We start from the raw sequence: 12,196 nt of genomic DNA on the forward strand, positions 1-12,196 counted from the left end.
CACGCATCCATCCATCCACACATTCATTCATCAATCCAATGCATATTTCCTACACTAACACATGCACGTCATTTAACTTTAACTTTGGAAATATAGGTACAAAATATAAAGTGTGTGAACCTAAGGGGTTTGTAACTATCAGAATAGATAAACTAACGATTGCAACAGTGTAGTAAGCAAGGATTTAGGAAAATATGTTTTGCTAAATATGGTTGTTGTTACATATAGAAATTAGTGGAGCATCCAAATTAAAGAAACGTGGTATCTTTGAGTGTGAAATCACAATAGCAATGCCTGTAAGATTAAAATGGAAATAGTGACTTTAAAGGAGAAAATAGATGGCTCTCTGGCTGGAATAAGAATAAGATTAATTAATTACCTTAAAAGTCCTCTGGTTTAACTTTGAATAAGTTAGAATGCATGCACTACATCCTGTTTCTGTTCTGTTATGAAACTTGGATAAAATGCATGGATGAAATATTTGGGGTCTCTGAAAAGTAAAAAGCAACAGGTAAATTTGGAGTAGGAGGCCAGAATTCAAAACCCTTGAACTAGTGGTAGGGTTAGAATTTTTCCCTTCAGTATCTCCTTGCCTAAATATAATGTTTCAGAACCATGTACTAGGGAGCAAAAAGAGAAAGTTCTGTAGTTCTGATTAAAGGAGTGAGAAAATTAACATTTATTAATACTTATCATAGGGAAGGAAAAAGTCCCCCTACATTTTCTGTTTCTTTTCTCTGATTTTTTTTTTTTTTTTTTTTTTGCCCCAGATTCTGTTCACTCTCACAGTGGTAGCATTATCCAGCAGCAGTAGAAGCTTGCTTGCTCATTCACTTACTGCTCAGTTGTGTCCAACTCTTGGCAGATCTTTGGACTGAAGCCCGCCAAGCTCCTCTGTCCATGGGATTTTTCAGGCAAGAACACTGGAATGGGATGCCATTTTCTCCTCCAAGGGATCTTCTCAATCCAAGGATTGAATCCATGTTTCCTACATCACAGGCAGATTCTTTATCTGCTGAGCCACAGGGAAGCCTGGGAGCTTGGGAGAGTCAAGCATCTGAAGGTAAGGAATCTTCCTCTCTGATAGAACTATGGCTCCAAAAGAGTGGGCCCAATCCCTGTTACATTATTTCTCTCTCTATCTTCCCATTGGTTAGCTATATACTTGGGTATAGTTTCATAAGTATATGGCAGAGAGAGATAACTAGCCCCAGATTTCTAAAGAGAGGATAGAAAAGAGGAAACCTAGGCAACTGGAAAGTAATGGAGAGATTACAGAGAGGGAGATGCTTAATAAAAAACCTCAAAAAGTTGCTTGTGAAATTCTGAGTTTACACCTAAGGAGCACATGGAAGGATCTGCATTATTTAGCAAAGAAAAGGCTGTGAGAGCCACACTAACAGATAGACCATCCCCAAGCACCAACTGACCACTGAATGATGCACACACAAGATAAATCTGACGGTCATGACAAAGACTTTGAAAAATGTCCTGATACTGGAATTATAGCCCAGGGAAAGCAGTATGGAACTTGTGGCATGAACCTAGACTGACTTACCAAAAATATAAGTATTCTGCACAATTTAAACAAAACCCAGGCTCTTATGACACAATATTCATAATGTTCAGGATATAATTCAACATTATTCAGTGTATTAAAAATCAGAACAATCTAAATTCACATTTAAAAAAAATGATGCCATAGCTGAGATAATACAGATGTCACAAAGACTTAAACTATGCTGAGTAAGTAACTGGGACAACTGCTGAAACCAATAGAAAAATAAAACTTCTCAAGAAAGGAGTCAAAGATATAAGTAAGAACTAAATGAATATTTTAGAACTTAAAAGTTCAATAACAAAAATGGGCTGAATGGGTTTGACATCATAATAGAGAAGTCACTAAACTTGAAGACAGACCAACAGAGACTAAGTACTCTCAAGAAAAAAAGGGAAGAATGTTGGTGGGGGGGAGAAAAAAGCAGTCTTGGTCATTTATAGGATAATAATAAAAGGTTCAATATTTGTGCAATTGGAATCTGAAATGGAGAGGAATGTAGTATATGGGACACATATTTAGCAAATAATAGCCACTAAGGAAGTCCAATAACAACAACAACCCCCTCAAACAGATTCATGAAGCTCAGTAAATGCCAAATAGGATAAACTTAAAATTTATACCCAGCTACATCAAAAGAAAGCTGCCAAAAACTAAAGTAAACAATAACAACAAAATTAGGAAAAAAATGTGAATTTCACAGTAAGAAACAAGAATTTAAATAAAAGCTGTAGATTTCTCATCAGAAACTAAGAAATTCTGAAGAAAGTGTCACAGCAGCTTTAAAGTGATGGGAGAAAAGTATTTCATCCCCAAATGCTATATGCAGTGATGACATATTAAAAGAAGGAAAGTGAAATAAAGACATCCTCAATGAAGAAAAATTAAGAGCATTCATAGCCAGTAAACCTGTTTTAAAAGCACTGCTAAAATTTTTTTTCAGACAGAAGAGAAATAATTTTAGAAGGAAATGCTGAACAAAGTTAATCAAGAACAACAGAGATAATCAATATCTGAATAAATATATTATAATAGACTAATCTATACAGAAAGGATCTTAATGATCTAGATAACCATGTGGTACGATCACTCACCTAGAGCCAGACATCCTGGAATGCAAAGTCAAGCTGTCTTTAGGAAGCATCACTAAAAACAAAGCTAGTGGAGGTGATGGAATTTCAGCTGAGCTACTTCAAATCCTAAAAGATGATGCTGTGAAAATGCTGAACTCAACATGCCAGCAAATTTGGAAAATTCAGCGTGGCCACGGGATTGGAAATTGTGAGTTTGTATTCCAATCCCAAAGAAAGGCAATGCCATAGAATGCTCAAACTACCACACAATTGCACTCATCTCACACACTAGCAAAGTAATGCTCAAACTTCTGAAAGTGAGGCTTCAACAGTATGTGAACCAAAAACTTCCAGAAGTTCAAGCTGGATTTAGAAAAGGCAGAGGAATCAGAGATCAAATTGCCAAAATCTGCTGGACCATCAAAAAAGTAAGAGAGTTCCAGAAAAACATCCATTTCTGCTTTATTGACTACACCAAAGCCTTTGACTGTGTGGATTACAACAAACTGTGGAAAATTCTTCAAGAGATGGGAATACAGGAGCACCTGACGTGCCTCCTGAGAAATCTGTATGCAGGTCAAGAAGCAACAGTTAGAACCGGACATGAAATAATTGACTGGTTCCAAATTGGGAAGGGAGTACATCAAGGCTGTATATTGTCACCCAGCTTATTTAACTTATACGCAGAGTACATCATCTGAAATGCCAGGCTGGATGAAGCACAAGCTGGAATCAAGTTTGCCAGGACAAATATCAATAACCTCAGATATGTAGATGACACCACCCTTATGGCAGAAAGTGAAGAACTTGAAGAGACTCTTGATGAAAGTGAAAGAGGAGAGTGAAAAAGTTGGCTTAAAACTCAACATTCAAAATACAAAGATCATAGCATTTGGTCCCATCACTTCATGGCAAATAGATGGGGAAACAGTGGAAACAGTAAGAGACTTTATTTTCTTGGGCTCCAAAATCATTGCAGATGGTGACTTCAGCCATGAAATTAAAAGATGCTTGCTCCTTGGAAGAAAAGCTATGACCAACCTAGACAACATATTAAAAAGCAGAGACATTACTTTGCTGCAAAAGGTCTGTTTAGTCAAACCTATGGTTTTTCATGTAGTCATGTATGGATGTGAGAGTTGGACCATAAGGAAAGCTGAATGCTGAAGAAGTGATGTTTTTGAACTGTGGTGTTGGAGAAGACTCTTGAGAGTCCCTTGGACTTCAAGGAGATCCAACATGTCAATCTTAAGGGAAATCAGTTCTGAAAATTCATTGGAAAGACTGATGCTGAAGTTGAAGCTCCAATACTTTGGTAACCTGGAGTAAAGAAGTGACTCATTGTAAGAGACCCTGATGCTGGGAAAGATTGAAGGCAGGAGGAAAGGGGGATGACAGAGGATGAGATGTTTGGATGACATCACTGACTCAATGGACATGAGTTTCAGCAAGCTCCAGGAATTGGTGATGGACTGGGAAGCCTGGTGTGCTGCAGTCCATGGGGTCACAAAGAGTCAAACACAACTGTGTGACTGAACTGAACTGAATAGACTAATCTATTCTTCTCAATTAAAAAAAAAAAAACTATCTCACAATTAAAAGCAAAGTTGTAACACTTTTTGATGTGACTGTCAATATATGTAGATACGATATATAAAGCAACTCTAAGATAAAGTGAAAAGTGAAAGGTTCAGTCAGTCGACCAGTCATGTCTGATTCTATATGATCCAATGAAGCTCATCATGGAGTTCTGCACACAGAATTCTCCAGGAAAGCATACTGGAGTGGGTAGTTCTTCCCTATCCAAGGGATTGAACTCAGGTCTCCTGCATTGCACTAGATTCTTTACCATCAAGCCATCAGGGAAGATGAAGGAGGGCAATAATAACACTACCATATAGGTAGTAAAATTTCTACATTTCACTTGGAGTGTTAAAGTATTTATTTAAAATAGAGAAAATTTGTGTATGTACACTATAATCCCTAAAACAACAACAAGAAACATGTACACATATTTTAATTTAAAACACAATATAGAGGGGACTTCCCTGGTGTTCCAGTGGTTAAGAATCTGCCTTGCAGTGCAAGGGACATGGGTTCAATCCCTGGTAGGGGAATTAAGATCCTACATGCTTCAGAGCAACTAAGCCACTGTGTGCCACATCTAGAGAGTCGATGCCCCACAATGAAAGATCTCATCTGCTGCAACTAAGACCCGATGCAGTCAAATAAACAAACATTAAAACAATGAAATGTAACATACAGGCTAGAATGACATATTATGATTTTGAAATACTTATAATAAAGTAAGAAAGGGAAAACAAAAGAACGAAAAGCAGAGGAAATGAATAGAAAGCAAATAACAGGATGGCAGAATGAAATCAAAACATATTAATAGTCATAAATGCAAATGCTTCAAATGCCTCTGTCAAAAGACAGATATTACCAGCATGGATTAAAAATTATACATACCATATATATTATCTGTATAAGAAACTCAGTTTACATATAGTGATATAATAAATGAAAAGATGAAAAGATACAATATATACTCATTTAAAGGCAAACAAATAAATAGGTGTGACTATAATATCAGGCAAAATTGATGTCAGAGCAAAGACATTATCAAGGACAACTTTGTAGTCTATTATAATGAATTATGTCTATATTCTGATGTAAATGGAGAGTCATTGGATAATTTTTAGCAAGGTAATGATGATATAAATGTGAAATTTAAAGATAATTACTCTAGCTACTTGAAGGAAAGAAGCATTGAAGAGGTTATGTAACTGGTTCGGATGGGAAATCTCACCAGGATGGTTATACTAGAGGTGATAGAAAATGATCAATTTGGAAATATTTTCTAATTAAGAACTTTAGCACTCTTAATGAATAGGTTGGGTGGTTTAAAAGAAGATTAAAAAAAAACCACCATTTTGAGTCTTAACAATAAAAATAATGCAATTGTCATCACTGGAGATTGTCTTAAGGGATATGAGTATGTGGGTGTGTGTATACAGCTTTAGAAGAAGATAGATTAGGAGATCAATTTAGAACATGTTAATTTTGAGATGTGTATTAGGAACAAAAGTACACACTGTTCATCTGAAACTATCTAACATTGTTAATCAGCTATAACCCAATACAAAATAAAAAGTTAAAAAAAAAAGAAATACAAGCACAAATTTTAAGTAAAAACCTAATATAGAATGCTAGAATTTCAGAGGGGAGGTCTAGGTGGTAAGTATAAAGTAAGAGAGGTCTGGGATAAGAGGAAAAACAAGCAAAGGAAATTAAAGAAATAATGGCGAGTTTAAAAGGAAAATCAAGACTGTACTGTTCTACACATCAAATGAAGGACTTACACCTGGAAGGAGGGAGTTATTGTTGCTGCCGGATACCTCAGGAAGCAACAGTTAGAACTGGACATGGAACAATGGACTGGTTCCAAATTGGGAAAGGAGGATATCAAGGCTGCATATTGTCACCCCGCTTATTTAACTTATATGCAGAGTACTTCATGAGAAACGCTTGGCTGGAAGAAGCACAAGCTGGAATCAAGATTGCCAGGAGAAATATCAATAACCTCAGATATGCAGATGACACCACCCTTATGGCAGAAAGTGAAGAGGAACTAAAGAGCCTCTTAAAGAAAGTGAAAGAGGAGAGTGAAACAAGCTGGCTTAAAACTCAACATTCAAAAAACGAAGATCATGGCATCTGGTCCCATCACTTCATGGCAAACAGATGGGCCAAGACTATGACTGAAAAGACTGAAAACTAGCAGAACTGAGGTCATAGGAAGCATAGTTAAATCACTATCAGAAAAAGGAAGCAAGACAATAAATGTAAAAAACCTGAACATCAAAGACATTCTTGAACTAGGTACTAAATACACGAAATAAAAATTTTTTAAAAGTAGACCATATACACAGGAAATTATAAATGCTAGCCATGCAAATAGAAGATGAAAAGACATTTTCTCAGAATAACAATTGTATGGAAAAATCTGAAATACAGCACCTTAACTTGAAATAAATACAGTCAAATGAACATTTTTTTAAAATATAAAAGCACTTTGTTTCAGAAACAGAAAAATCTAAAAGAGAAAATAAATAAATAAATAAAATGAGAAGAATTAAAATTAGTGTTGCTTGAACTAATGACACAAATGAAAGAAAAAGATAAAATCTCATCAGAAATAAAGATGAAATTAGAAGATGCACAAGAAAGAATAGAATTAAGTAAAAAACATACCAAAAAACCCATAAAAAACAAAAGAATAATAATGAGATTTTGTTAAAAAAATAAGGAAAAAGGGATGAAGAAAAATTGATTAAAGTGAATAACATGTAAAGAATGTCAGACTTCATGTACTGGTGTCTCTAAGGAAGAAGATTTAAAAATACTAAAATGAACTAATATTTAAAGTTACAAATCAAGAATTTCTAGAAATTAGGGAAGATCTTAATCTACACATTTAAAAAATCCACTGAGTACAAGGAAAATTCAACCAAAATGATCAATATGTTTCAACATATCCTAGGTAAAACTGCTAGATTTTAAACATAAAGAAAAATCCTCAGGGACTCAAGGCTAAAATATTTATGCACAATTACTTTCCTTGGAGAGTCAAATTGACATTGTATTTTCAAAACACACAGAAAGAAAGGCAAGAGTGTAACTTTTCCACTAATAGTGCTGAAATCATTTTGATATTTGGCAAAACTAATACAATTATGTAAAGTTTAAAATAAAATAAAATTAGGAAAAAAAAAAAAAAAACAATTGAACAGTCATTTGGTAAAACATATGGTTGGACCATTGTCGCACCCCATTGTCTATGCCCCAACCAGTAACGCCGAAGAAGCTGAAGTTGAACAGTTCTATGAAGACCTACAAGACCTTCTAGAACTAATACCCCCAAAAGATGTATTTTCATTACAGGGGACTGGAATGCAAAAGTAGGAAGTCAAGAAACACCTGGAGTAACAGGCAAATTTGGCCTTGGAGTACAAAATGAAGCAGAGCAAAGGCTAGCAGAGTTTTGCCAAGAGAACACACTGGTCATAGAAAACACCCACTTCCAACAACACAAGAGACGACTTTACATATTGACATCACCAGATGGTCAATACCAAAATCAGACTGATTATATTCTTTGCAGCCAAATATGGAGAAGCTCTACACAGTCAGCAAAAACAAGACTGGGAGCTGACTATGGTTCAGATCATGAACTCCTTATTGCCAAATTCAGACTTATATTGAAGAAAGCAGCGAAACCACTAAACCATACAGGTATGACCTAAATCAAATGCCTTTGATTATATAGTGTAAGTGGCAAATAGATTCAAGGGATTAGATCTGATAGAGTACCTGAAGAACTATGGACAGAGGTTCATGACATTGTACAGGAGGCAGTGATCAACCATCCCCAAGAAAAAGAAATTAAAAAATGCAAGAGAAGATCTGAGAAGGTCTTACAAATAGCTGAGAAAAGAAGATAATCTAAAGGGAAAGGAGAAAAGGAAACATGTTCCCATTTGAATGCAGAGTTCCAGAGAACAAGGAGAGATAGGAAAGCCTTCTTCAGCGATTAGTGCAAAGAAATAGAAGAAAACAATAGAATGGAAAAGACTGGAGGTCTCTTCAAGAAAATTAGAGATACCAACGGAACATTTCATGCAAAGATGGGCTCGATAAAGGACAGAAATGGTATGGACCTAACAGAAGCAGAAGATATTAAACAGACGTGGTAAAAATATACTGAAAATTATACAAAGAAAGATCTTCATGAACCAGATAACCACGATGGTGTGATCACTGGACTAGAGCCAGGCATCATGGCATGTGAGGTCAAGTGGGCCTTAGGAAGCATCACTATGAACAAAGCTAGTGGAGGTTATGGAATTCTAGCTGAGCTATTTCAAATCGTAAACGATGATGCTGTAAAAGTGCTGCACTCATTATGCCAGCAAATTTGGAAAACTCAGCAGTAGCCACAGGACTGGAAAAGGTCAGTTTTCATTCCAATCCCAAAGAAAGGCCATGCCAAAGAATGCTCAGACTACTGCACAATTGCACTCATCTCACATGCTAGGAAAGTAATGCTCAAGATTCTCCAACCAGGCTTCAACAGTACATGAACTGTGAACTTCCAGATGTTAAAGTTGTATTTAGAAAAGGCAGAGGAATCAGAGATCAAATTGCTAACATCCATTGGATCATAAAAAAAGCAAGAGAGTTCCAAAGAAACATCTACTTCTGCTTTATTGATCATGCCAATGCCTTTTATTGTGAGGATCACAGAAAACTGTGAAAAATTCTTAAAGAGATGGGAATACCAGACCACCTGAGCTGCCTTCTGAGAAATCTGCATGCAGGTCAAGAAGCAACAGTTAGAACTGGATATGGAACAATAGAGTGGTTCCAAATTGGAAAAGGAGTATGCCAAGGCTATATATTATCATCTTCTTATTTAATTTATATGCAGAGTACATCATGTGAAATGCCAGGCTGGATAAAACACAAGCTGGAATCAAGATTGCAGGGAGAGATATCAATAACCTCAGATGCATAGATGACACTACCCTTAAGGTAGAAGCAAAGAGGAACTAATAGCCTCTTGATAAAAGTGAAAAAGGAGAGTTAAAAGTTGGCTTAAAACTCAACATTCAGGAAACTAAGATCATGGCATCTGGTCCCATCACTTCATGGCAAATAGATGGGGCAACAATGGAAACAGTGAGAAACTTTATTTTCTTGGGCTCCAAAATCACTGCAGATGGTGACTGCAGCCATGAAATTAAAAGATGCTTACTCCTTGGAAGAAAAGCTATGATCAACCTAGACAGCATATTAAAAAGCACAGACATTACTTTGCTAACAAAGGTCTGTCTAGTCAAAGTTATGGTTTTTCCAGTAGTCATGTATGGATGTGAGAGTTGGACTATAAAGAAAGCTGAGTGCCGAAGAATTGATGCTTTTGAACTGTGGTGTTGGAGAAGACTCTTGAGAGTCCCTTGGACTGCATGGAGATCCAACCAATCCATCTTAAAGGAAAGCAGTCCTGAATATTCTTTGCAAAGACTGATGCTGACGTTGAAACTGCAATATTTTGCCACCTGATGTGAAGAACTGACTCATTGGAAAAGACCCTGATGCTGAGAAGGGTGAAGGCAGGAAGAGAAGGGGATGAGATGAGGATGGCATCACCACCTCAGTGGACGTGATTTTGAGTAATTTCTGGGAGTTGTTAATGGAGAAGGAAGCCTGGTATGCTCCAGTCCCTGGGGTTACAAAGAGTGGGACATGACTGAGCATCTGAACTGAACTGATTGTCACAACACACGTAAGGATTAGTTCTTGACATATTAGCATTCTAAATGTATAAGGAAACTTACACAAGGATTAGAGAGATACAAATAAATTCATTTGTTGCACAGTCAGAGCTTCTAACTATACCTAAGAATCCACGTGAAACAAAAGAAAATGATAAAGTTTACTATATTAATTAAGAGGAAAGTTGGTAATAATAAAACCATAAGCACTCTTCAAAGACAATGAATATAATTGTAGCACCTATCATAAATGAAGGGTTAATATTAACAATTTAAAAATTTGAGGCTGATAGGACCAAAAGCCATATATTGGAAAGGAACATACATGTTTATGCTATTCAAAAAAAGAAATGTAACTTAGAATAAGATAAATGCAAATCTAAATGACAATGGGTTATCACCTTTTCCTCAGATCAGTTTGACAAAATTCACCACCTGACAATAACTTCTGTTGGCAGTGCTGTGGGGAAGTAGGCTTTTTCATACATTGATGACAGGAATATAAATGACATAGCTTCTATAGACAAAAATTTGTCAATATCTAGCAAAATATCACATCTACCTATACTTCAATATTTTAATGCCACTTCTAGGAATTTATCCTGAAGATTCACCTCTATAAATATAAGTATTCATAAATAAGAGTTATTTATTATACATTTTATAATCACAAAATATTGAAAGTAGTTAAATTTTTAAGCATAGGAGATTGGTTTAAGAAATTATAGTACATATAATATATATAGTACATATAGTACTTATAATGTGGTACCCTGAAGCTAGAACTGTGAATGAATGAAAAAGAAATTGCATTGAGTACTCTCCAGGAGATAATTCAAAGAACTGCAAAAACACATAGTATGCTACCTTTTGTGTGAGAAAAACATATACATAGATTTACTTTTCATTAGCGAATACAGCAAAGAAAGAATAAAAAAGACCACATAGATGGCTCTCTCCAAAAGGTAAGAAATGTGGTGAAAGAGATAGAAGAGGAATGATATTTCTGTGATTAAAATTATTCTGTAGTGTTTCTTGGAAGTATACATTTTAAATTTACATTAAAAAAAATTTTTTTTTGCTTAATTCCCACAAGAATGGGAAGAATGAGATATTCTAAAACTGAAAGAAAACTAAAAAAAAGAATCTAATTTTATGACAAAATATGACAATCATATAGACTAGAAGGAGAGAAGCAAGGAAGGGAAGGAAGGAAAATGTAGCTTAATCCAAATAATAATTCATGAGTACAGTATTTGTCTATATACCCTCTGTACTGGGAAGTCCAAGTGGAAGCTTAAACTTTATTTTAGTAGTTTTGCTTATTATAGCAGTTTGCACATAAAAATTATAAAACTGTTTTAGAATCTTAAATTATATCCACTATTTTAGATGTATTATACTACTGAGCAGAAGAGTAAATGTGTTCAATGTTGTAGAGAGTCAGGATTCTCACTAAAGGAAGAATGGGGAAAAAAGAGGAATAGTGTAAGGAAGAAAGAACACTGTGCATTAGAATGTGCACAATACTTTTAATGCATTAGAATTAAAAGTATTGCTATGAATATATAATTTTTAAAATATGTATACATGCAAATTAATGTTTACATGCAATGAATATGTATTTATGCATGTGTATAAGTATAATTATTTATATCTGTATGCATATGTATGTATATATGTGTGGTGTTGTTGTTTACTCGCTAAGTTGTGTCTGACTCTTTGTGACCCCATGGACCATAGCCCACCAGGCTCGTCTGTCCGTGAGATTTCCCAGTCAAGAATAGTGGAGTGGGTTGCCATCTCCTTCTCCACGTATACTCTGTGTGTGTGTGTGTGTGTACGTATATTTCCTAGTTCGGATGGCTGAAAGGTCTATAGAAGCACAGACACCTCAGTAGCAATGAGCACATTTTGTGCCCAAATCTTGATCACTACATTCAGTCCCCACTGAAGGGAACCAGAGTTCATTCTGAGGAACGGTTGAGCTTATAGATAGTTCAGGTAGGTACATAATGAGCCTGGAATACCATGCTATGCCGGAAAACAAGAAAGCACTCAAAAAATGGTAAGGGCCTATCACAAGAATACAAATACCAGACTGAAGGGATTTCCAAAGGCCAAACATAGGTAATGTTAGTCAAAAATGATGAAGTACAGGCGTGGACTGTAAACCAAAAACGTATAAGAAATCCTGGGCCCATAATAAATAAATAAATGCATAA

This window comes from Bos indicus x Bos taurus, chromosome 7, assembly GCF_003369695.1.
Source record: "Bos indicus x Bos taurus breed Angus x Brahman F1 hybrid chromosome 7, Bos_hybrid_MaternalHap_v2.0, whole genome shotgun sequence".
Lineage (NCBI taxonomy): Eukaryota > Metazoa > Chordata > Mammalia > Artiodactyla > Bovidae > Bos > Bos indicus x Bos taurus.